At 38.4% G+C, this 26,936-nt stretch overlaps 1 long non-coding RNA gene across 1 annotated transcript in view; it reads right to left on the reverse strand.

The window, feature by feature from the left end:
- Positions 1–13,965, reverse strand: part of LOC126049539 (uncharacterized) — a 154,973-nt gene extending 141,008 nt beyond the window's left edge. The window contains exons 1-3 of the long non-coding RNA XR_007509240.1: positions 13,754–13,965; positions 4,920–5,040; positions 2,351–2,484 (exon numbers count right to left, since the gene is read on the reverse strand). This is a non-coding gene — a long non-coding RNA (uncharacterized LOC126049539). The remainder of the gene's footprint in view (positions 1–2,350; positions 2,485–4,919; positions 5,041–13,753) is intronic.
- Between the last annotated feature and the right edge of the window lie 12,971 nt (positions 13,966–26,936).

Genomic DNA, 26,936 nt, shown 5'->3' on the forward strand with positions numbered 1-26,936 from the left:
TAATAGACTTTTACGTACTCCCAGAAAAAAGAAAGAAACAAGCAAATCCATGAAGAAGTAGATATTAAAGGCCCAGTTACAGTCTCATAAAATCTGTAGTTGGATTTTACCAAGCATCACCATTTGTCACTCCCCAAAGAACGTACACAAACTCCATTCTCGGATGCGCATGTCAGTCTTTACTGACAAATGCATGAACCACTGTTTTCTCCTACTATATTTGGCTTCAGTCCCATAGGAAAGTTTCCAGTTGATGCCCTTTCCATGCTTTCCCAGTCAGATTTGTCTCATGAGCTTACTGAAGAAGGGACAAAAGACCCAGCAGAACCTGAAGAACCACTAGATTAAAACCTTGTCTAGCAAGGTGTCTTGTTAGATATGGAAGGCTGCATCTTCTAGTATCAGAAGTCTAGTTAGTCATTTCATACAAGCCTAAACCAACTTTTTTTTTTTTTTTTTTTTTTTTTATGGAGGGACTCATACATGACTCCTCGTGTTTTTATGGACATAGTCATGTGCAAACACTAAATAATTTCATCAGTCCAGCCAGGGTTTGTGTACATTTTACATTAAGAAGCTTGCATTACTAAAGGAAGTATACACAAAGGTCAATGCTGCCATTTTGGACAACAGACGAAATCATACTGGGGCATGATAGGCCAAAGTAGCTCAATTAATTATTTTCTATTGTAAAATTGGAAGCCTCTTGGAAATACTTTTACACAAGTTACATAAAGACAGATATTACAGGTTTTTAACACAACTCAAATGCAAAGTAATCATAATCATTGCCTTTTTCAACTAAGTCACAACATGGACAAAATTATTAAAAATATCAAATAGTAATATTTGCTGCTCAAACCGTTTAGTACACCTTCAACATTTGGATTTCTGACTCCAGTGAAATCAATAGGAGCACCAATTACAGCAGACAGTAACCTGAGGGAATACACAATGGCCAAAATTAACTCTGAGTAGGAAATGCCTATAAGAGGATAATCCTCAAACACAGTAAAATAAGGAAGCCTCAGGAAGAACAGCTCTTTCCACATGACCAGTAAAGAATAAAAAATAGTATGACATGTAGAACTTGAAAGCTGGTAGGAAGATTTCTTTTCTGGCGACTCTCTTTTCTGGCATTTCTTTTTTTCTGATCAAAAGAGACAGCAGTTCACAAAAAAAATGAAAATTTAAATGAATTATATCACAAAGTCTCAGCTATAACATATCACTGTGGGCAGTGTTATGGGTAGTTCACACAGGCTCAAAAAGAAGCTTTAAGGTGCTTTGCATTATTCTACCTGCTCTGGTTCTGTGCTGTGATTTGGGAAGACTGAAGTGTGACAATAAACTTCTGATGGAACTTAAACAAGAAGTAACTGATCTCTTTATAAACCTACAAAGCTTGATACAAAATCAGCTTCTATTCAACAGCTGAAAAAGAAAAAAATAAAGTACATGGATACTGTCACAGCCTCAAGTGATTTGTTGCTCAAGGCTTACTTCCTCTAGACTGATACTCTCTCCATAACTTGCTTTTTACAGTCTCTTCCTATTCTTGTCTTCACTTCTTCTATCCTACCACTCATCCCAGAGACAACCTCCCCAGTCTTGAAGCCTCAGATGATTTCTGACTTTTCATTTAAATTCTTCCTTCAAACACCTTTCTTCCCTGAAGCTATCTAAGAATGCTTTACTGTAACTCCTGCAACCACACTGAAATGATTCTCATCCTTGGTCTGCTCTTTTGTATGTTGCTCGTATGAATGGCTTATTCTTTTTTCATAGGAAATTCTTCAGCAGTCTTTTTATCCATTTATGCTGCTGTGCAGGAGCTATTTCATTGACACTGCACAAGTGAGTAATACATCTGGGTAAGTTAACAGAAAAGCCCCAAATTACAGCAGACCATTCAGTAAAAGCAATAATAAGGAGCAATAAATACCATTATCATTTACAATTAGAAAATATGCACTATCCACCAGTCTGACAGTTCAAAAGCAAGCTAAGAGCTACATCAGTAGGCTGTTTTGTTTTGAATAATTAGTTTTATAAGAGAACATTGATCAAAGGCATTGGTAGCAAGTTTAGTGAAGTGTTCATCATGTACAAAGTCGCTTGAAAATTGCTCAGACCTGAACTCAGCTCAGCCAAAATCAAGTAAACCATAAATAATCAAGGTTAAAGATGAACTGTCAGATCTGAACAAAGGAATTCCACAGACAGGAAAGCATGGCTACAATCTTAGCAGCAATGGATGGTTTTTAATGAGGACCTTTGCAGGACTTCAGAACTTCACTGTCAAAATAGTGGCACAGTTGTATCATATGTGCTCTGAATAGCTGCTTACCTGGTGGCTGCAGCTACTAGTAGATGTGCTGTAGAAAACAAAGTCGATCATGCTATTTGTTCATACAGCAAAATAATTTTCAAGGGAGGGAGAGCAGGTCACCCGTGTGAAAACTGTCCAGTGCTACAAGAAACCTACAATGACAGAAACGCAAAGTTTCTTCATGTCATCTGGTTTAATGAAAAGATAGTGAAATAGTAGACATATGGAGAAAAGTTCATAATATTTTGTTGTGAACAGAGAAAACCATTCAGGCTTTCTGGAATAAGTTCTCTTCTGCTCATTCTGCTGAAACGTGGGGCAGGGTCTCATCTATTGCTCCGGGCTGCCCAAACAGCTTACTGTAGAAACTAAAGTTTAGTAAATAGTTGCCTTCTACATTTTTGCACGTTTACAGCTACCTAATGAAAGGTTCCCCTAAAGTGAGTGAAAACATTAAAATTTCTCTTATGAAATCTCCTATATTTGTGAAAAACCTGTCACAGTAAGCCTTTCTGTTCTCCAGAATTGCTGGCAAAAGATCCATTCAGGACAATTTGTGATACGGGTTCATACTATGTAGACATGTTTGGTGAGGAAGTAGACTGGAAGCACTAACTCATTTAAGTGAGCACTTGTCAGAGGTCAGTGATTTTTGACCCTCACCCATTGGACTGAAAGTAAAGAGATTGTACCCCCCTGCCAAGCCTTAAAGTAATTCTGACTCATATGCAGTACTGGATAGTTTTGACCTTCTAGAACAGTTTACTTAATTACACATAATATTTTATAGCCACTATTTCTTGTACTCCTAATTAGATAGAGATAAGCAGTTTTCCAATTACATAAGACACATTTTTTTCCAAGATAGACATAAACACAAAATTTCAAGTAATTTAACATGCACCTGCTGAACTCCTTGTAAGTATATTAATTCCTTATTCCTTTTTCTGGGGATCAGGGGGGGAATGATCTGTGATAACATAAAAATGTTCTCTACCAAATGGGTGTTCCAGTGATATAATCAATAAAAGTAAATTAAAAGAGGACAAATTAGATGCTGCTTGAATTAGTTTCTAGTCCCTAGGAACAGTTAAAGTAAAGCTCCTTCCAGCAATGTAGCAAATGCCAGCATTAGCCCTCTTACTCTTTTAATGCCACCACCAACATATTGGCTAGTATTTGTCACCAAGAAAAAGTAACACTTTCTAATTCCTTGTTGAAGTTCACATTCAAGACAAAACTCCAAGGAACTGAATTTGACCTTGAACCGATTCCAAAAATTTGGCTTGTGCACTCCCAGTTGAAAGAAAAATCAGGGATCCTGGCTCAAGGGTGAAATGGAAGCCTTGTTTGAACTATAAAATTAGTGCAGTTTGAGAAAAATGACTGTATAGTACAGGAACATAAATTAAAGGTAAATCATGAAAACAATGAAGTGTTTTTAAAAAAATAAAATCACTTTCTGTTAAAAGTCAATTATTTTGCTAGAAAGTCAAATATATTTTCAGTAATAACACTGTTCACTAGTGGACCATGAAGACCTGTACACATCTGAAATATGTAGATCTTTTAATATGCACAACAGAAACTGGATGTTGGAACAGTGTCAAACAGTCTCTGCAAAATTACAATGCAAGCTGGACCACATGAAGTAATCAAAGTCTCAGTTTATTAAAATGTGTTATTTATGACTTACAGAAAATATGTCTTGTCTGTGAAAGAGAAATGAGTTAAGAATTAACCCTTTTAATATTAAAAAGGTTTCTTTTTTTTCATTACACTTACAAATACTGAATTTTATTCATAAAGCAGGCAAAACAGAGATGCCACGTCTCCCACATTATCATCTACTGGATTCATTCTCTAGCTAATAAATCTTCTGATTCACATATTCTTTTTACAGAATCATAGGTAAAGATTGCCTTGACTGCTGGCACTGTATGGCACTGTACCATAATTACAACTAAGCAAACAGTGATTTGAAGGGTTGCTTTAAAATGGTTAATGGTTGTCTCAGACCAATGGTTGTCAAGATCTGTTGTCAAAAGCAAGATAAAATAGGTTGGGTCCTCCTGGATCAATCTAGTCAGCATGAACACTTGCTTTTCTTGTAAAAGAAAAAAAAAAAAAAAAAAAAGCTTTGACAATCTTATTTTGTTTATTTTAGGGTCTAATCTTTCTGTTCACAGCTGTATCTTAGCCAAAAAATTTAAGGACCAGTATAACACACCCCTGATACTCCCTATATTTGGTCAGATGCAAAACCAGCAATAATACATTCAGAAAGCTTAGATTCATCTCATCTAAGAAACTCGTGGCCAAACTCTGTCCCTACAAACACATACAGCCTGCACCAGCTCCTATGGTAGCTTACTATTCCAGCCTGAAGGCAGAACTGGGCTTTCTACATAAACCCCTTAGTCTTGATCAACACGGACTGGAGAAATTGACCAAAAAGTCAGTCATTGCTTGATATGGCTCTGCTGTCATGGACTCTAATCTAACAGGGACCCTCAGGATATGGCACTACTGCATGGCAACAATGCCTGATTGAGGGAAGACATTTGCACCATAGATACATTCTTACCTCCTTTATTTCAGTTTTGATGCATGACAGTTTTTAAGATGACTTAGATTTTGACGTGGAATGTTAATATTGCTTTTTCAGGTAATTTGATGCTTTGTTCCTTATTCCAACTTCAGCTTTTCTGCAAAAGTTGAAAAAACACATTTTTACATAAAAAGAAATGTAGAAAAATCGTATTTTGACTTAAACATAACTCACAGCACAAATAATTTCAGTTAATGATTTTCTAGGGTTTCCTAGTTAGGACTGCTTGGTTCAATATCTCCTGACTAGCTCGGGTGACAACCAGGTGACAATTGCATTAATATGATCAGCAAGTCCTGAGTCCATCCAGAACAAATGTAGAAGATGCAGGAGATATGTGCTGCTCTCAGCATTTGTGTACTAAATATACTGCTGTCAAAGGAATAATCCTGAATATCTAACAAGTCTTGAAGTATTAACTTGTTATGTTCCAGTAAGACGGCAATTTTAAACAATTTTTCTGTTCTTGCCCATGTTAATTAAGCATGTATTTGAAAAGGGAAAGGCTGGTTTCAGGCAGGGGGAAAAAAGGCACATGAACAGGCTTTACTAGTCTTAGCACAGCAGTGTCAATCTGGCAGTGCCAATGATATGAATAAACAAGACTCTTAAACACCTGGCTACAGTTGTACATAATTTTTAAAAGTATCTTAAGTCAGACTTCTTATTCAACTAACGTGGTTATATTAAAAGGTTGCATAAAACATATAATTAGTCAAAGAAATAGCCTTGGTCTAGTGATTTTTTTGTTAGAATAAAGGAAAATGCCTTTAACAAATAACAGTTACTTGCACTGTATCTGTTCAGTGAGGGTTTGTTGATTTTTTTAAAGTCACAATATTGAAATGATAGTGGGTTTAACACTTTCCAAATGCTTTTAAGTCTGAATAGTTCAGACCTGAAGTAAGTCTTCCCTTAGGGATTTAATGTATTTAATTATCTCTGAAGTTTTATCCATCATAATAGCTAAGTGAAATCATTGCTCTTGTATAGAACAAAGGGAAGCCAAACATATAAATCAATATTTGATTTTTTAAAGTTATTTACTGGAGTAATGCGTGACACACTGAAACAGTAAAAGAATTCCCAATAATTATTTTTTGCAAAAAATGAACAAAAGGGTATTTTAAAACAACAAAATTCAAGGCTAATTACTCCAGAGAGATGGAAATGTACTCAGCAGTATGGTGGGAGAGACAGAAAGATGAACAATGGAGACTTTTAATCACTTTTGTATTAATTCCAACCACAGGGTCAGGTAGGACTTGACTGGTCACTGCTTACATAAAAGGGATCTTGAGCTTGCCTCAGGTCACAAAAGACTTTCACAAAAGCCCAGGCTAGCTAAACGATTTTGTGAGTATTGTTCCACTAGGAACTTCATACTTATTCTTTTCTTCGTGGTCACATACTAATGCAATCTCTGGAGTTTTGAAAAGGCATGGGGAGATCAATGGTTTTACAGTTCTACCCCTTCAACCAGTCATAGCCTTTCATCCCCAAGACGCACAAAACTATAGATCCCAATGCATGCAGAGTCTGAAACTACATTTAGAATCAGTTCCTGCCTTTTAGCAAAAGTGGGATTTTTCTTATTATTTTCCCCTATCAGTGTAGGGGGAAAAGGCTAGAGGAAAAGATAAAATTACCAGTCCTTTTCCAGAACTTTAATGTGGTCTGGAGCCACCTTTGTGTGGCCCAGTCCTAAGCACTCTACCTCCTGCTCTCCTATCCAAGACTCCAAGCTCTCTGCAAGCCAAGATCCCAGCCCAGGTTTCTGTATTTTCTGCTTCTCCAGTCAGGCTTGTCCACATCCTGCAAGGCATACGTACACCAGGGTCTCATCCTCCATGGGCTCTATGGCCTGAACGTCATTAAACTTGTAGCCTTTACCTGTGATCTGTGTCTGTGATCACCCTCTACTTCAACAGGCAAATACCCCAGCTGCGTCCTGCTTCCCTCACCCCTGATAAACAACTTGTGTGTCCCTATCCTTCCCTCCACCTTATGAGACTTCTTGTGAGGCCCTGACCTCTGTATGGCCTGATGTAGCCTGTCACCTCCTGACACATCAGATAAGATCAGATGAGAGAGGGCTGGGGCGTGCTAAGCTGCAACTTGCTATCTGTAATTTGTCCACCTCTGCCTTATGTACCTAAAACGTGTGAGGATAGCTTAATTCAACCAGTGTATTTTTTTGCATTCCAGTTTAGCACACAAACAGTATATCACATCTCATTAAGCTGCACACTACTACATCCACAACTTCTATAACATTTGAATGTAACTTGTGAACTGTTAATCCATATGGTATTTAGGGGATTACATAAAGGTGGCAGAACATGTCAATTTACTTATTACTTATACTCCTAAATTTTGTTTTACATTCCATGTATTTCCTATCATATTACTAAATATGCAACCTACAAGGGTTATAATTTGAATCATTTCCCAACCAGGCATAAAAAAATGGATTAATTCTCAAGTACATTAATCAATGTTTGCCTCTTGGCATTAATTCCTTGTTCCCCCCCCACTGAGCGGTGGTGCTTGGAGCTAGCTGTCACTGGCTGCCAGCTGTAATGCCACTGAGACTGAGAGCTGGAGCAGCAGTCAGAAAGGAAACTATTATATCAGCATTACAGTGCCGACGCACCATTATTGGAATCAATACTGGCATAAAAGCGGAGTAACAAAGTGGAGAATGAGGACCTGAATTCTACCTAAACCTCACATCCCTTCTGCAATACCTGTAATTCATGTATTTTCCCTCCAGGATTTGAGGCACTCAGAGATTAGCAGGGCCACACCCTGTACAGAGAGACAAAGGCAAAGCCACTCCTCTGATAAGGAAATTCAAAGCATTTCCTTGGATTTATCAATTTCCAAAGTTTCCTGGCCCATGCAATTTTTGCCTGTATAGGGCATGATCTGGCTCTCACCTCCTATGCTATTGCAAAAGATACAAAGGCAAATGCATTACCCCACAAATACAATATGGAGAGATTTGATAGAAATTAGCAATCAATATTTTATTCTGCAGGATATTACTATTGCTGACAACAATGGAATAACAGCTTTATAAAAGGAGACCCATATGGAATCCCAATTTATAAACAAGAAAATTGAGGCATATGGAGGAAAACAACTTGCACGCCTTCACAAAGGGAACCAGGACTCCTCAGGGAATAGAATCCAAGAGTCCATGTCACAGAATCACCATTAGATGTGATACATTTGGTAAACTTTGTGATCAATAACAAATGGTAAATGTAATCTATTTCAGATATGCATTGGGAAACATCCTGATTAGCATTCTTATTATTTACTGTGAAGAAGATGCAGTGAAGGACCATAAAACTGTGCCACATATTGCAGGATCAATTCCAGATAAAAGTTGGAAGAAGTAGAAGCATAAGCAAAAACTGACCAAGAAACAGGATGTTATGTACATTTACCACCAACACCTGGAGAGACATTCAGTTGAAGTAAAATAAATTATCCCAACCAGATTGTTAGAAAGTGAGTTACTGGGCTGTTTTGGTTTTTTGTTTAAAGGTAACCCTGCAGCAATTAGATACCAATCACATCACCACCACAAACAGGAAAGGAGCTACAGTCCAACATATGCACCCAGGTTTCTTTAATCCTTTTTCCTTTCAGGCAAATTCCAGACTATTCCCACCTGCCTGCTGTACCCTTGCTGATCAATTATCCTGTTGAACTGAAAGTGAACCTGCAGCAAAGGGTTAAGGTGGCTGCACTGTGACAGAGTCAATTGCATGGAACACAAGACGTATAAAACTGTCCAGAGAAGAAAGAACAGTGGTACTAATACTAATGTCCAGCTTAGCAGGTGTCTAACATGGACTATTTGTTTTGTTTCATTAAATAAAAGGCTCATAATGTAGTGAAGTTTAAATACTATAGTAGTTTTAAAAAGGATTGAAGTGTTAGTTTTCAGAGACTACTTACTTCTTTAACAAGCCCTAAAAATATCAAGAAGGGTGCCATGGGCACAAGACCTTCCTAAGCCATCAGCTTATAGATTTAGAGCATTTAGGGGAAAACAATGGCTACCTTACAAAAAATATGCCCATTCTTTGGAAGGTGTAATAAGAGCCTTGAAATGTGAAGCTTTTTTGGCTTCTACCCTCAGAAGGGACATCAAGGACAACAGCAGAGGTAAAGTTTACCAAGCTGAGTTTCCGCTGTCCTGACACTGAACTGCAAGTGCCACACTGCAGAGGCCACCAGTCACTCCTCAGGAATCATTCTCCACTTGGCTGCTTTGTTAACAGTGTCAGTAAAAGGGCCATTTAGTAATAATAGTAATGGTTATATTAGGACATCTGTGATCTGCAAACAGCATCCAGAATGACCTTCCTTAGAGAAATCACTAAAATGTCTTTTGAAACATAAAAATTTTCTGTCACTGCCAACTTGGACTTGTTTTGAATTGGCTGTCTGCTTTTATATATGACCCATTCTTCTGTAAAAGTCTGGAATATACAGGTTAGGACACTGCATAATTGATATTGTTCAAAATTTTGAATGTTGTACTTTGTATTCAGATTCTGTCCTTTGATTTAAATTTTACAGTCTGTTCTCTCTTCCACCCATGCTTTTTTTTTTTTTTTAAAAAAAAAAGGTTTTCCAGAAAAAGATTATGTTTTATTTTTGCAACAGCACTTGGTTTTCAAGAATTCTGTCGCTGGAATTTGAAAGGATTATCTTGATCTGGAAAAGATTCCCTTTTCCTTCATTCATACCTTGGGCACGTACTAACAAGTCATGGTATTTAATGAATGTCAGAGACCAAATCTCAGCTAGCAGCATGCTGATAGAGTACTGACATACAGTGGTGACGTGTTATCTTGTGGGCCAGACTGATATGCCATATGATTATGCATGGCATCCTATACCAACTCAACTTGAACTGAAGACAATGGCAACAGAAAATTTTAACACTCATGATCTCATGAGAAAATGAACCTGCCATTTCACAACAAAGTAAAGCACTAACAAGTATTTGCACTGTCCTAGCTATAAACCTAAAAATTCTTTTCAACAGGTATGATTAATTTGCTGTTTTTGCGGTATTGCCAACCCCTCACACTTTCAAAAGTCATGAGTCAATCCCCAAAAACTCATCACATAGGCTTAAAAGAGATCTCTCTCTCTCTTTATATATAAATATAGGTATATATAAACACATATATGGATTACTATTTGCCTTTGGGATATTGAATCTTGAGGACTGCAGATTCACTTTCAAATTTTCAAACTTTTTGCTGCAACTAAGGGAACTTAAGTAGCTATTTTTAATAAGCAGATGAAATTATAACAGATTACATTCATAAACTAACTCATCTTTAAAATAGAAAGCAGTATGTTCTGTAGTACAGTGTGATTTGGCAAAACAATTAAAGACGCTGTACAATTCAAATTATTGAAATTTGAGACCGTATTTCTGGATGGCAGTTTTTAAGAGGCAGCTCTTCAGAAGTTCTGTTGTTCAGTGGCAAGATCACAGCTGAGATCAGGCTTCTTTAGACAGGCTATGAAGCTAGCTGGTCAGTCGGAAATTACACTTTCAAAATTCTACTGGGTTATAATTATAGTCCACATGCTTCCCATTTAAAAGATAGCAATTCTTTGACAGTAAGAGTTAAATATAAACAACTGACAAACTCAAATAATGGACCAGTGGGGATCATTGTGAATTAAGTAAAACATGTACATTTCTTTCATTCTCTTTACAAAGGTTAGGATGACCAGTTCGCTCTGATGAACAGTTTGCTTAGTGTGGAGTCTAAACAAAGACTGTTCTAATGAAATGGCTTCTGATCATCTTTATTATTAAATTAGTAAGTTAAAAGCCTCCAGAAGCCTCAGAGAATGAGTATGAATTCATCATCATAACTTGTTCAAGAACATCCTACCCTCAGCAAAGCAGTAATTAGACTGGAAACTTCTTCAAGTCAGACCCTCTGGAGATATGGAATACATCCTCATTTTGGTAACGACAAAACATAGTACTAGAATGGTTTTCTAAACAAACTTTTTTAATTTTAAAATTTTCCAGTAAACCAACATATCAATAACCAAAAGAGTTAATGTAATCCTAAAACCTCATCCAAATACCCCTGAAGTCAAGGGAAGTCTTTACTGATTTTAATCATGTTGCAAGTGATGTTGGACAGACAGCACTCAGGATGGCCATGCACCAGTTTCTGAAGTTTTTGTACAGACAGACCTATCACACTGTGTGCTGGATTTGAATTGATATTTTTTCCAAGAAAGGACATTACAATTTTTCACTGGGTTATTGTATCATCAATCAAAGACACTTAAAATATTTGCAGCCATCAGCAGCTACAATCTCTAACCTGTGTGAAGTGGCCAAAATTACTGTTCTATGCTGAAATGAGACAAAGAGGTCAAGTGATTGTCCAGGAGACTTGAGTCATTCTGAGCTCTGCACAAAGCAAAGGCAGAACTAGAAGTTGGCACCTCCATTTCACAAGACTTTAGTGGTCTTCCCAGTGGAACTGAGTTCCTAGAGGACACACAGAGAAGTAAGCTGCATTAAACTGAATTAATGGGTATGAATATATTTTTTACACTTGCTAAAGTGCAACAAATGCCCCGTTGATTCTCTGTTTCAGTAGTAAAAAGGTGTTAATTCTGTACATGTGCCAATTCTGCTCATGGAATTTACACTTTGAACATGACTTAACTTTGAGTTTCCCAGTTTGAACAAGCCATCAGATAACTTTGGATTTTTAAGGTATTTAGTGCTCTTATCTTCCCCTAATTTGATATAGTCCCCCTTTTCAATGGGCATTGAGGGTACTCAGCATCCTTTCCAGATTCATTTGTTGTCTTACAAAATCAAGAAGATATCATTCAGATTCATGTAGATTAGCATAGCAGAAAACAGCCACTACTGTTCCATAATAGGTAACGTGCAGCAATATGTATTGACACTGACACTCTGAAAAGTAATCCAGGTGTGCTGCTTTTGCCTTTTTTTTTTCCTTCTGTGTGTGTCTTTAACATGTTTTATTTTTCTTAGGGCCAAAGAGCTTTCATTTACAGTGCCACATTTGCGCAGGAGATACAGGGATTTCCTACACCCATTGTGCATAATAGAGATTCTGGCACTAGAGCATGCAACTCCCACACTACTACTATATTTGTCTAAAACAAGCACAGGCAGATCATAGAGACAACAAACTGTGATAATAGAACATTATGAATGTGCAATATAGCTTCCAAGTATTTGGAAATGCTTTCCTACAGCATCTCAGCAACTGTGCCAGAAATGTTGCTTTTTGGACTCATGGGATTGATCTTCCATGTCAGATTCTGCAATGTCATAGACAGCTGAATAAAGGGGACCAAAGAAAATTAAACAACTGACCCAGTTAGAAAAATCACTATTATTAAAAGGGAACAGCACTGTGAGACTCAAAGAGGAACAACATGGGCCCCTTTGCAACACAGACACATCAGAGAAAGAACTTTCCATAAAGAGACAAAAAGTAGGGGAAACATGCACACAGATTTACTAGGCAGTAGTTGAGTATAAGAAGTATTCCTCTAGAACATTAATTCCATATGCATGCCCCCCTTTTTATATACATATAAAAAATAATCACAAAACTGCCATCAGTCTGTAATAACTTTTGCTCATTACTATATAGGACTAGATACAGGAACTAGCCTAGAAATAATGGGCTCTCTGACTGTAAAGAGTTGGTTATTCTCTTAATTTTTCCTTCATCAGAATAGAATGATGAATTTGCTGTTGCATTTTGTGTGTGCTAGTCAAATCACTAGATTTATATATTAAGAAGACACACAAGAAATTCATATTTTGATATGACATCAGAATAGATGAAACAAATTACCTACTCTGCCAGCAGCAGACCTAATACAGTTTGATTTGCCCCTGATTGCTGGTTCGTGGCTGGACTTTCTGTGGTTTCAAAATACAAAACTTTTCTTGCAGCTGGGTCATTCACCCTCTGCTACTGCCTTTTCCAATACTAGTAAAATCTCTTACATTTGACCAGATATTTTTATGAAACATGAAGGAACTTTGAAAGTATTGCCCCTTGAACAAATCTGGCTGGGAATAAGTTCAGTATCAGAGACTGATGGAAAAATCCCACTAGCTCCTTAGAAAATGAGCTAAAAGGTTACATGTTGAAGAAATGAGGAAAATGACAACAAAAAGTCTTTCTCAGCTATTAAACCTAACAGTCTACGTACAGTTTAATTGCTTACTCTTTTTTCAGTTTTGAGCATATGCTGTTGTAATCATCAAGTAAAAACAGGGTTTAGGTATGCAAGATAAGTTTGTGGATAAAGTGAAAGAAAAAATGTTGAGGCATACTATACCTTGAGTATTTACATTCCTGTTTTTATAATTATCTTAATTAAAGAGTAATTATGTCACTTACAGATAGGCTTATCTCTAACATGAAACTACCTGTCTACCATAATAAAAATTGAAAAACATAAAAATTGCACTTTTTACTGCCTTTAATAGCTGTTCTGTACTTTAAATGCTGTCTTCACCACAAGGAAAATACATTGTTATATTCACTTGGTATTCATAGTTTGTAAAAAGCAGTCAGGTTGCTAATAATGGAAGCAGGATTTCCAGAAACACAGAATTAGTTGGCTGACAAAAATAGGCTTTCACCTTATGTGAAATAAACGGCAAAAATATAAACTGCTAACACAGGGTTAGTCATGCAAATTTAAGACTAGTCAACAGTGAAATGAGGACTCACAGTCAAAAATATGTGCGCTTCCTTCTGCTGTCTTTCTCTGTTGCTGCTTTGTGCCTGGGGAGAGCACCCAGATAGACCAGGCCTCAGGCCTTCACCTGGGAGATCCTGGAACGTGGAGCCAGGTGCAGGCAGCTGTGGTGTTTCTGCAGCTGATTTGAGCTATCAGGCAAGCATATCCTCATGTTATCTCTTTGGCTGGCATGTGTGCTCCAGATTCCCTTTACAAGACAGAAACAGATCTTGTAAGACCCTTTCTAAGAGCTGTCCTGTGACATAAAGGAGTGCTTCTATTTGTAGATAATCAAAATGAGGCAAGTAAATCATACAATACAGGTAGGATATGTATTTTTACTAGGAATGACCTGTCTTCCAGCCACTTGACACCTCACCTGCATTAAGCCCTAGATCAAAGTGGGACGAAATAGTGGAACCATCTCATGGAGGTTGCTGGGTTCCTATTCTGCATGAAGAACTGGCAGAAAAATAGGTAGGACTTTAAAATCAGTCAGTTCACAAAACTTAACTCACATATTTTCAACACTGCCTAGAACATAAATTAGGCAAGGTCTTAAAAAACTGCCAGAAGTCACAGTCAGCCTTACTACTCACTGTGAGCAAGGGAAGTACTCACCAATAGGACCATCTTTGTTGCTAGTGTATGTGCTATTTAAATAGATGTTATTTAACTCATCAGCTGAGGCACCTTCTAACACCACTTATATTCCCTTTTCCCAGTCTAGACAAATCTGTTTTCTTTTTCTTTTTCTTTCCTTTTTTTTTTTTTTTTTAAATAGGTGAATTATGCACTCATTGTTACCCAAACACTTTACTGCTTAGCTGACCCTAAGCTTGTTTCTACTTCAATCAAAATAACGTGGGAGCAAGTACAGAAGCTGGACTTTAAACTGAGTTGTGCTTGCTCGTACCAGTTGTTTTATTGATTGCTATGAAGATGGTGAGGCACTGCATATTAATATCAACAGCTTTTCTACTCACTGTTGTACATTGTAGGCCCACTGGCATCGACTGTTTTGTATGTCATGATGGAAGGTACTGCATTTGTGTCATTAAAACAAAACAAAACAAAAAAAGAAGCTATAATGCATCACAAGAAATGCAGATATCCCTGTGACCCGTGCAAAGCAAGATGCAGGGCACTGGCCTTTCCTTCCTGAGGAGTGACAAACACAATACTGAATTAGTGGCACTTCGCTAGTCTAAAACATGCTCTCTGAATCCTAACCCACTTCATCTCCACCGCTCCTGCCTGTTCCACCACAAGGACTTCTAAGTTTAGTACATACTCATCGAAGGCTATTCTTTCTATGAGTGCTTTTTGAGGGGGATCAATAACATATGTTAGGGATATTCATTTATACTACCAACCAACTCGTTGCAGTGATATGAACATTCACTAATTTGTGCCATGTTATGTTGCCAGACAGAGTGCTAGCAAGGTTTTGCTGAATGCTGTTAATCACGTCACTGCTACTGAGCAGAATATATTTCCCTTAAAAAAACCAAACCAAAACAAAACAAAAACCACAAAAACCAAAACTAAACCAAAAACCACGCCACAAAGATCACTTCAACACAGCACCTAACTCTTTTTCCTTCTAAATAACTCAAACAACAAGACAGAAGATCTACCAAATACATTGAGACTATAGAGTTCCTGCAGCGGTATTGGAACAATTGCATCAAAGATATGAAAAAGTTGATATTTATAGCAAGATATACAATAGCATTTTACTTATGCAAACAAAGAAATTGATGAATCTGTCCAGCTTATATGTTTTCCCAAAATAAAGTGAATTTCCAAATCAGACACCTATTTTTGACTACCAAAAGTTGTCTGTGATGACACCATTCAGCTGAAGCTTACGCATATACTGCTGTCAACAGGATACTTCTTTTTTTAAATTTTGGAGTTGTTTCTTCTGCAGCATGTTTTGCAATGTAACCTGAGTGCTCAAGGAGGCTTATTCCATCAGACTTACCAAAAGAATTTGCTAAATATTGGCAAAAGTTTTGACTTTTATTCAAAACAGCTGGAGTTTTCCTCTAATTATTTGTGTGAAGATTTCACTGCATAAGGCCTTCATCAGAATGACTAGAAATGGAGCTGCAGAATATTGAAAATAAATGTCCTGTATGCATACATCTCTGCAACACGCAAAAGTCCCGTTTTCAAAACAGGTTTCCTTTGTCTCTATTCTGCCCTCCAGTGGTTTAACAGCGGGACAGGTCAAGACAGATCAAAACAAAAAGCACCAACCAAAACATACTAACCTATTCCTCTATCTTGCTAACGTACTGATGGGTGCAAGAAACAGGAAAGTTCAAATGCTGAAATTATCATGTTTTTAAAAAGAGAACAAAATGCGACCATTTTTTGTCTGATAAAGAAATAAACTGTTAATAAAACAGAGTTCCCAAGATAAATGCTTCTGAACCCCTATTAAGCTTATTAAGAAGTAAAATCACTTTGAACATGTAATTTTCAAGCCTCATGTAGAAGGCCAATTTTAATGAAATCTTTCTGAATTATATCGGAGATGTACATGCCTAGTAATACGGTAAATAAATTGTTGATGCCAAAGGAACTACAGCCTTTGGTCTTGGTTTATTCTTATAAAACACAACCTCTTCCTATTGGAAGAAATTTCTATTCTCACCTAAACCCTTTCAAAGTGATTGCAAAAGTGCATTTTCCCAAAGTGGCTATGTCTTGTAGTCTATATTTGGGAACGTGCTTGGTATTATTTGCTATGGCATCACGATCCATAGAACACAGATGACAGGGTGGCAAGGGATTCTGTATGCATGATGCATACCCTATAAATACATTTCAAAAGCATTACTGGCACATTTTTACTTAGAATGATAATTCAATTTTTGTCCTCTTCTGAAATTCTCATTTTCCCCCGCAAGAAGTATGGCTTGGAGAAAAGAAACAGAGCTTAGATTTTAACGAGGTGCAGTTTTTTGTGGCCAGTGTGAAGGCCCGTGCCTGACCATTATCACTGCATGGTGTGGTGCCTGCCTGGTGGATTTTATGCTGCAAGCACATGGATGGTAAATACTCTCATCAGCCGAAGAGACTAGCAGGATGAGTGAAGGAAGCCCTCCTCTCCTGGCTCTTAGCACTGGGGCTATATCTGCAGAGCTGTCCTCAGAAACAAGTGTCTCACACTCCTGAACTCTGCATGGGCATTGGGTTTCCCCCCAGTTTACCCTTAGTCTACTATCTGTTGGCCATGTAAAACCATACAGAGCCAAGACTTGCTTGTTTTCTTCTCTCTGAGGCTACTCTACCTGATATAGGTGGGGTTTGTTCAGGATTTCTTCTGTCACTCCCAGATGCTGTTTTTCAACCTGTGGTTTGACCTTCTGATGTATTTTTCCCCCTGCAGCAATGTTCTTTCTAATTCTACCTTGTTACAACCTTCCCTGTTTTCTGTCTCCCTCTGTCACACACACCTACCCCTCTCCCTGCTTCTATATCCTAACTGTGTGGAAGGATATGTCCCATACTACACATCTTCCCTTACTGTTGGTTACTGGCTGAAGAAATATTTCTATGTGAAAGAGCTGGGAACACGGCACTGTGTAGGACCAGTCACAGAGTGGTGCACAGAATTGTAGTTGCAGTCACAGCTAAAATGCAAGGAAACTGCTCAACACTGTAGCAGCTTTGGCATTGTAATACCACAATTTGGCAGCAAATCACAGAGTGGCAGAATACCATTTCAGAAACCCAGGGCTGAGGAACAGCCCTGCAGTCTCCTGCTTCCCCAATTCAGGCAATAGGTTACAATCAATGAGATTTTAAAATAATACCTCTTCAACCCTTTTTACATCACTCCTGGTTTTGAGCCTTTAAACTTTTCTTGAAAACCAGAAAAGCCACTGTCTTCTAAGTGTAAACTGAGACCCTCTCTTAGTAGTGGGAATCCATTTGTTATGATCCTCAGAAAACAAAGTATCTAGAGTGTTTCACAGCCAGACCTGTGATTTTTCTTACTAAGCCATGGACAGTTTGCATTTAATCAGCAACCATACTGCTTTGCTGTATAGCTCTGCTATGACCCTTAATCGGTCAGTGTGTTCGGTCCCTCTGAGTCCAGAAATCTATCAGGATATGGAGAGAGTGCTTCTGCCCATAGCACCAGCTTAAAAATCAGAGTCAAACCTTCTTCCCCTGTCCCCAGCATTAACCTGTGTCATAAATCCATGAGTTGGTTTCTAAATAATAAAAATAGGTGACTTAAAATACTCTGTCATTTTTTTAAACCTCTAATTCACATTTTCAAGTCTTTATAACACCATGAAATCTCTAATTCTCAAAATACCCAATTTCTTATGATTAAAAAAAATGCACATGCAAAGAGAGCAGTCCATGTTAGTTTGTTCCTTGCCATTATGGATACTTTACCTGCTGAGAAGGGGTTTAAAAAAGAAAAAAGCTTGCATAATTCCCTCAGCCACAGCAAGCAGATGAATGGCAGTTATTTCTACACCAGTAGTACAGGGCCTTTGTTCCACTTTGACAAAGCCTAGGAGAGTACTAATTTTGTTCTGCAAAATAATGGGGGTGGAAAAGAGCCTCTTTCATTGGAAGCTTATGAGCTTATTGCTCATACTGTGCATCACTGTGAAAAATAAAATGCCATAGTAGCATTCAGCCCACATCAATACTTAAGTAGGATGTGGATACAAACTGTTACTATACTGACCAGGTGGCATTTGACACCCTCCACATCTGTGTGTTCTTACTTAGTGCACAAAACAAACTGATTTAGTGTGGAGACTCCATGCCCTGGTTTTCCTTCCAGCTTCTGCCACTCACTTTCCATTCAAAGCTTAAGCAAATATCATAGTGGAGTTTTAGTATCTAAGGCTAAAGTTACGAACCATCCCTTTTCCCTGCATATCAGCTGCCTCAATTCCACAGCTACTGCACTTTTTTACATAAAAGCTCCCTGGAGGTTTATACCTCTTGCACACACCCAGAATCAACTGTGCATTGAGACCTTCACCTAACCAAGATCTAAATCTCAGCTGTTTCACTGCCTGTGTCCTGCAAGAGACTTGTGATAGTAGGTATTAGTAAAGAATGCATAACACACAGAGACAAGTCTGCGTTCCTTACAGAATAAGTACCAATTTCTGTAAAAGTTCTGATAAGCAGTGGTGGGTGTTATTTTTACAGTAGCCTGATTTTGAGAAGTGGGAGATATAAGCTCAGTTGTCAACCAGAGAGGGGTTGAAGGCCATATCCCTCACCTTCCCAACAGAACTGGCTATTCGGCCACTGTCCAGTCTGTGGAAGATACACTGAGAGGCTCATAATTCAAGATTCACAGGTGGACGAGCTCTTCTTAGCATACTCAGTTTGGAGAGGTTAGGGTCATTGACTAAGCATTGCTACACTAAGTTCTGGTCCCAGCTCCCACATTTGCTTGCACATTTTGGATTTTAGAAGTTAGTTGGTAAAAACTGAACTGACTACAACAAAGGGCCAAGATGGAGGCCTGCAGCTCAAATGCAGCAAGAGGAGATGGGATGAAGTTATGAGCATAACATTGAGAAGCAAACAGACACAAAAATTCTTGTGCCCAGAGCTTGTTCTAATGAAACAGGCTGTCATTACTGCTCCTTGTATGAAAAACATACATGCACCAAATGAATGTTTTGAATAGACAGTATAGATAATCCCCAAACCATATTTCTGGTTTGTAACGCAGCTTTTCCCTTCAAAAGGAAATGACTAATCCTTAGCCACCCCTGCCTGCCCAAGAAGTCACAACTTAATGAAATATGTTCACAATTGCACAAGTGAAAATAGAATTTTTGCACAGACAACAGATACCTGAGGCAAGACTGATTTCACAGTTATAATTGTAATTGATCTAATATGAATAAGGAAGCACAAAGCACACATGAAGCATGACAGAGGCATGGCAACAGATACCCAAAAAGGAGTCTGACTCCTATATACCTTTACAGTCTGGAGCATAACCGTTGATACATGGAGGGTACTCCAACACCACAGTGATAGACAGTACTAAAAAAAAAAAAAAAAAAAAGGTGAAAATCTGTCCTTGTTTCTCCTCCTATTTCTGAATACTTCACTTCCAATTAACTGAATTAAATTATTCAAGATTTCTTCCATGAGAGCACACTGAACTGGTCCAGTTGAAGTCTTGGTTAGGCTCACTTCACAAAGACTTGAAATCCATGAGCTAAGTTTTCCTCTCAGTGTCACCAGAGTAACAGAAATAGTAAAGGGAGTTTCTCTGATCTCACACAACTAACTATAAAGGGAGGGTAGCATTTTGCTCTAGCTGAGAACATTAAAACATTTTGATTGATCCTTGTGAGCCATTAGGAAATGCCATCAGTACCTGTGTACCGACACAATTGTTGTTTTGGGTAAACTTCTGTTGTGCCCGGAACCATGATTATACAATATACAATAAGAAATGGAGAACAGGGCACCAGCTGCCCATTCCTGTCCCACCACATGACACACTTTTTTCCAAAGGGAATGTTTAAACATTCTCTATTTAATGTTTAATCACAGATGTGCAGAAAAGGGGAAGGAAAAAAGGGAATTAATGTTTATGTTACTAAAATTAGTTAAAACCACCCACAAAATTATTCCTTTAATTTACCATAAGTCAACATGGAGAGGGAGATCACAGCCATCTTTAATAATTTTTAGTAATTGTTAATAATAATTTCCATTATTATTATTATTACAAACTTCCTAAAAGCTGTGCTGATCTTTAATGATTTTTTTTTAATATAATGGTAAAAAACTATAATCTGTGCAGATTTCACAAACCATAAGTATTCTGCAAGTGCCAGTTACTGTACTGATTATTCTTCCTTAGTTTGTTAGTGAATCTTCTCACCCATTCAATCAGAATGTCTCTGGTTCATTTCCCATCACTTGGTATTACGAAAAACAGCCTGGCATTTAGTCAGACTAGGACAGCTTTACTGATAAAGCCAGTGGGGGAAGCAAATAATTTGTCAAATCTTGCTACTCCTAAACATAAAGAGCACTGCAAATCAATACACGGAAGTGTTCTCAGTTTGATTCTGACTGCAGAGAGGAAAGGGCAGCACCATGTTCACTGTCTCCACTCTAATTGAGTGAGAGTGCATTCTCCATCGTATCTACTTCTTACCAGAAAGGAAATGTGCAAGATACTGCGTAAAACTCAAGGGGGGGAAAAGGAGAATTAAGAAAGCACTTCTTGAATTGCACCTTCTTTAGGTGAACACTCCCCCACCCCTTCTTTACGCCAACACAGCTAACTGCATATCATCTGATAGATGAAGTAGAATTCAATGGTTTCTCATCAACGAATCTCAGTGAACTTAAATTTCATATCAAAGCATCTAGAAATAGGCTAAGAAAATATAAATCCACAGTGATACCTTTGGCTGCATTTATCTGTTTTCCATGGTATCATTCAACAAGGCTATTACTTTGTGGCATCTGTGTTTTTGGAAACAAAAACTGAAACCGTGCACACAATCCGTTTGCCAAATTAACGTTCAAGACTCCAAATTTTTGCTAATGTCATTCATCAAAAAGTTTGTTTTATTTTTGTGAAAAAATATTTGTACCTGTTACTATAATGTCTAGCCTATCTGAACTTTAACCAACCTATGTGCTAACACTACAGCCTGGAATGTTTACTCACCTCCCCAAGTTGAAGTGGTCTATTAAAATATGCCCAAAGACTATGCTGAGGGCTCTCATCTTTCTGAAAGGACGGTGAAGGAGGCAAGCCGTTTGCAGCCTGGTCAGTAGCGGATTGTCACAACATGTTTAGGTTTGTTGGCAAGTCAGTAGTTATCCCAAAGAGTTCAATTTTATGTCTTCTAGGAATACTAACACTGAGAAGACTATTGCAATGTTACGACAGTTGTATCTACATTTCTTTTCATTTAAAACTATGCAGTGAAGAAATGTGACTTTCATGCACTTTTGCTTCCCTTCAATGTCTCAGAGCTGATACTTATTATCAAAAAGGAATGCAAGTACATTCTTTTGTGTGATGATGGCCTACAGAGAAAAACAGCATATATTTTGCTCAACCACTTTGTACATCTCACATGGCTTTCATGCTTTCCAGGCATGTACAAATCCTGTGTACAGGGCCTCTGTCTGGCTAAAGATTTAAGATGCTCATGTCTCCTCTTTGTGATTGGTTAACCTTTATACCAAAGGCTCATTTCTCAACTGCTCCAGAGAGTTTGCCTCCCTCCCCTTAAGCTACTCAGTGCTACCCTCCTGTTTCTTTTCATCTTGGGCTGGCTCCTAAGTTGTAGGAAAGCAGCCACCAGACACTCCTGCTGGCCCCGGTCTGGCTGAGGGCAGCACGCTGCATTCCCAGGACTCCATTCCCAGCAGAGCACAGGGGTTTATATCAGCAGATACGTTTTGAAAGATAGAAGCGGGATTAGGTGGGTTCATATTCCTTTTGCATTAGTTCACCCAGCCTACAGCCGGTTCCGCGGACGTGGTTATGTAACTAGAAATGGGCAGCCTGCCTGAACAAGACAGTGCTTATCCAGGAGATGCAGGATCTACACAATCTTTCAACATTGAGAATATGCCAAATTAACATAAGCCCTTTAATTTTCGCATTTGTGGACTCTTCTGTTATCCTGAAGCTTCAGCAATAGCAGTGTCATGTTTGTATTTTTTAGTACATGTTGAAAACATTTACACAAGCCAGGAAAGCAGTGTCCACGTGTAAAAACCATTTCACTGGTTCAGACGTTAAAAATACTGTGCAAACCACCATTTCTTTGCCCCAAATCCTTTGTTGCAGCAGTGTGCAATATATCAAAGCTTATCACCTCTGACATGACAAAGAATCTCCTACTGCCAGCATTCTCAGCTCACAACCAGCCAATTAATTCTCATTCCTCCATCACAGCAAGTACTCCAGAGTTAATAACACACTAAGGAACACTTTCTTAAGGAAATTCTCCCTTTCTGGGATGTTTACACTTGTATTCTGAGAGAAGAAAAAAACCTGAACAACTTTTTCTCTAGAAGAAAGTGCATGAAATAATTAGAAGAAACAGAGACATATGGTTTTGTTCTTTTTAAAGTGAACATTAGGGAAGTGAAATACAGCAATCTTTAAGAACCTCAATACTTTGGAGCTGGCTGAATGTGAGCTTCCATCTAGAAGGTGTATAAGCGTACTAGTATGGCATGAAGACTGAGCTAGTAAGTCCCCTATCTACACAGCTCTACACCCAAGATGGCTGATCTTTGGTCTGTTTGAAGAGCAGAAAAACAGCTGTCTTGCAGGTACCATGAAAATTAAATGCCTGTTCAGGTGTTAAGTTGTTTCTTACTAGCCACTATGAGAACAAGAGACTGCAGATGAGTCTCTCTAAGGCTAGGTTTACCGTTACTGATAACTGCAATAAAAACTCATCTCAGCACGTCTTAAATCCCAGCTCTCCCACAACACTAAGATTTGCACTGAAATGATGGTATCCACTTAGAAACACAGACCAGAATATCCTATAAATAAAACCACCTACCCCTTTATTCTCAAAAACCTGAACATGGCACTTGTTGAAAGTGGAGGTGGAAATGCAAGTGATTAGACCACTCATGCCAACAGTGCTTCTGCTCCAGTCTCTGCTTCTCACACACAGCATCATGTCCTAACTACCCCCTGGCACCTTATTCTGAGTGGTCTCATTCACCTCCCTTCTGGTGGAACCAGAGCATTATTCAACAACAACTTTACTGAGACAGCGAGGGAGTATGAGTACATAGCATAGGGATTAGAGCACTTACCTGTGAGGGAAGACTCCTGTGATCTGAACTCTGTTTCCAAGGCTCCTGCTATATTTGACACACAACTTAGCACTGTAAAAGGACAGAACTAGTCCTGGGAAAAGGGAACTGAAATCTCTCCTCCTAAATGACTTCTCTAAGAGTCAAGCTCACTCCTTCCCCTCTATTTGGCCTAACGAAAATTATTTACTACAGAGTTGAGCAGGAGTGGTGAGGATTGCCCATGCCCAGACTAGTCTGGCAGTTTAAGCATTCTCCTCCGAGGTGGGAGTTGAGGATGTTAATGCAAGCAGACAGAAGAGGGAATTCTCTATCTCTCACTTCATGATAAATCCCTTAGGACATTGAATAGCAGGTTGCAGAGCAAAAAACTTTAAAAAAAAATTCCTATAGGTCTTGAATTTCTGCAGGAAGACTGATCCTGTCTGTGCCACAGAACATATAAATTGTTCAGGCCATGTTTCCTATTTAAGATGATATTTTCTTGAACATAGCAATCATGCTGGCTGTAACACTTGGCATAAATGCTGTTTTCTAGGGCAGAAATAGTTTGCAAAATCATTTAAATCATAGCTAAAAATTATTTTTTGGAACACAAAACCACTCAGTTTCAGCTACGCAAGGCTAACCTCTGAGAACAAATGTTGCTTGCCTTCAGTCTTGAGCCGAAGGAACTTTCTGTTGCAGCATTGCACATTGGTGGAAATGTCTGGCAGGTGATGCTGAGACATCTAATGGCTGTTTGGAGCTGCATAAAGACACTGAACATTGAAACTTACTTTATAAGGTAAGAGAAAGAGAAATGGTTTAGTGAGCACAGTGCAAATGAAGCTGCCAAAGAGCCATATGTAAGAGCAGTTCATTAAATGTTTTTTTCACCATCTTTATTCTATATCAACTGTATGCAAACTTTTTGTATTCCAGATCAGTAATTCTTTTCCCCCAAGTTCAAGTCCTCCCAAGATATGAGAATGGTAAGCTTTATGTTGAAGTAGGAATGAGTGACATGGATCTAGACAGCACCAGATATAAGTACCTAGAAATATATTTTTTAAACAAAATAGATCAATAGATATGAAAGTACTTACTGCACCACTGTATTGATTTAACCAATGTATAACAACATAGTGTAATATGGCGTCAAGACACACACCTTACAAAAATGTCTCCTTTCTGAAGCCATATACAATACAGCATCCCAAGCAGAGACTCTGTAAAGAAAAAATTATGTCCATTTACCTTGTTTCAGTAAAATTATTACCCATGTTATATTTAGCTAACAGACAAAAAAGTTATAGGGTGTGAGCAGACTTTTGCAGGAACATCCTTTGGCAGCTGATTCACTGAGAGACATTGACTATGGCCTTGGGAGGAGAAGGCTGCAAGATTAGATTTTTCCTTCTGGTGGGAGGAAGGCCTATTGCCTTGCTGATTGCAACAGCGGCAGAATAAATGACATTAGAAGAGGTTGGGGGGGGCATTAATGTATGCCAGGAGGTATCATATTCACATATACCAGACGAGGATTGGGTAAGAGTCATGGATGGCTCATCATATCTCTTCAGAACTATAAATCACCTCTTTCCTGCCTACTCGACCTCTTCACTCCTACTTTGCATTCAGGAAGTAGAAACACACTTCATGCACCCATGCCCAGTGTGTGAAGGGTACACAGAAAACAGCTCCTACAACTTTGCTCTGGCAGTGCAAGCTAAGACATAGTCCTCAGTGTGATTGTCAACATTATCTGCACTACACACGTACATCTGGGTTGAAATATACTGAGCAGAGGAAGGGAGCGGAGAAGAGATGATATCTAAGATGTAAAAAAATGTCAATGGATTCAGCAGTCTTAATCACCTAAGTGAAAGATACAATATTTTCCTATTCAGTTACAATCAAAGAGAAACTATTCTTGGGCAGAAACCCTAGATCTGGGCTTCTCTCTCTCTTCTTCTTTTTTTTTTTTTTAAAATAGGCAACTTAAAGGTGTCTCTCATGCTTTCAGATATTAGATTATTTCCGGCTGAGCATAATCACAGCCAACTGCATTCCTATCTGATAAAGTGAGAGAATTTATCTGCATCTCTAGTCAAGGTTTCTTTTCCCATAGCACTGTAATGCAGCCCTTTGCCTTAATCACAAGATAGATCACAAAGACACATCACAGTTCCAGAGTCACTGAGGAATAACAGGTGACGTTTTTCATCTCCAGTTTATGTATTCAAGAGAGGACTAAATGACGCACACAAAAGGCCAGATTGACTAGCTGGTGTTGCACAGCATGTGCAGGCTGATTATAAAACTTTGACTCACAAGCCTCTGCCGCATAGCCTTACAGAATACCTGCCAAAGCAGCACAAGCAGGCAACAAAAAGCAATTATTTAAATGAAAAGTAATCACTCCTTTGAACAGTATTTCACACAAGTATGTGTGTGTGACTAGAGTAACATATATATTTATATACACAGAGAGACTGAATTAGGGAAATATAATTGTTGCTAAAATAAAGCAAATTAGCCTTGCTTCTGCAAAGCTATGTTAAAGTCCCACATCTGCAAGAAAACTCCCTTCCTGTTCTTTTGCAATCGGCTGACAGAGTTGGTTTGCTGCTATTTCAGCTAGTGATAGCCATTTTTGCAGGAGCACACAGAAGTCTTGGTCCTGTCCAAAGGGAATGTTTTCTTAATAACAACAGGAAGCGTGTACCTTAGTTTTTAGCAAAAAGGAGAAAAAAGTGCTCTTACCTGAGATCTGGACCTTATGACACAGGGGGTTGCTATCTTTGCTGTCAGATATAATCCTACAATGTAGAGCACTCTTAGGAAATCAGTTATTCATACCCCTAGCCAGGTCTCTGGAGCCCTGAAAATGGCTCAGGGTTAAGTAAAAGGAATGGGCAACATCCCAGCAACAATATACCCAGCTTCCCCAGGAGCATTTGGTTCCCATTGTTTCCTAGTGGTATTTTCCATCTGCTACCTAAGTGTTTACATCTCTCGTACCCAGTAGGCTCTTCAGGATACCCAAGTAACACAGAACACTCATCAGGAAGCCTCAGAGCATGGAAGGTGAAAGACTACAATGCCTCTGAGAGACAAACTGGGCCAAGATATGCAGTGCCCAAAGCTCATAATTTGTCTGCAATTAAGTTACTACCTAAGCAAATAAGCATGTCCAGTCTGGAGAACTTGAGACATAACTGCGTGAAAGGAGTCACCAAGACAGGGAAACTTAAAGAAAGATTCTGGATGCAACTGCTGCAGGTGAACCTGCACAGATGAACAGCTGGAAAAGGGCTCATTTGTCTCACATGAAGCTATCCTGGA

This window comes from Accipiter gentilis, chromosome 23, assembly GCF_929443795.1.
Source record: "Accipiter gentilis chromosome 23, bAccGen1.1, whole genome shotgun sequence".
Lineage (NCBI taxonomy): Eukaryota > Metazoa > Chordata > Aves > Accipitriformes > Accipitridae > Astur > Astur gentilis.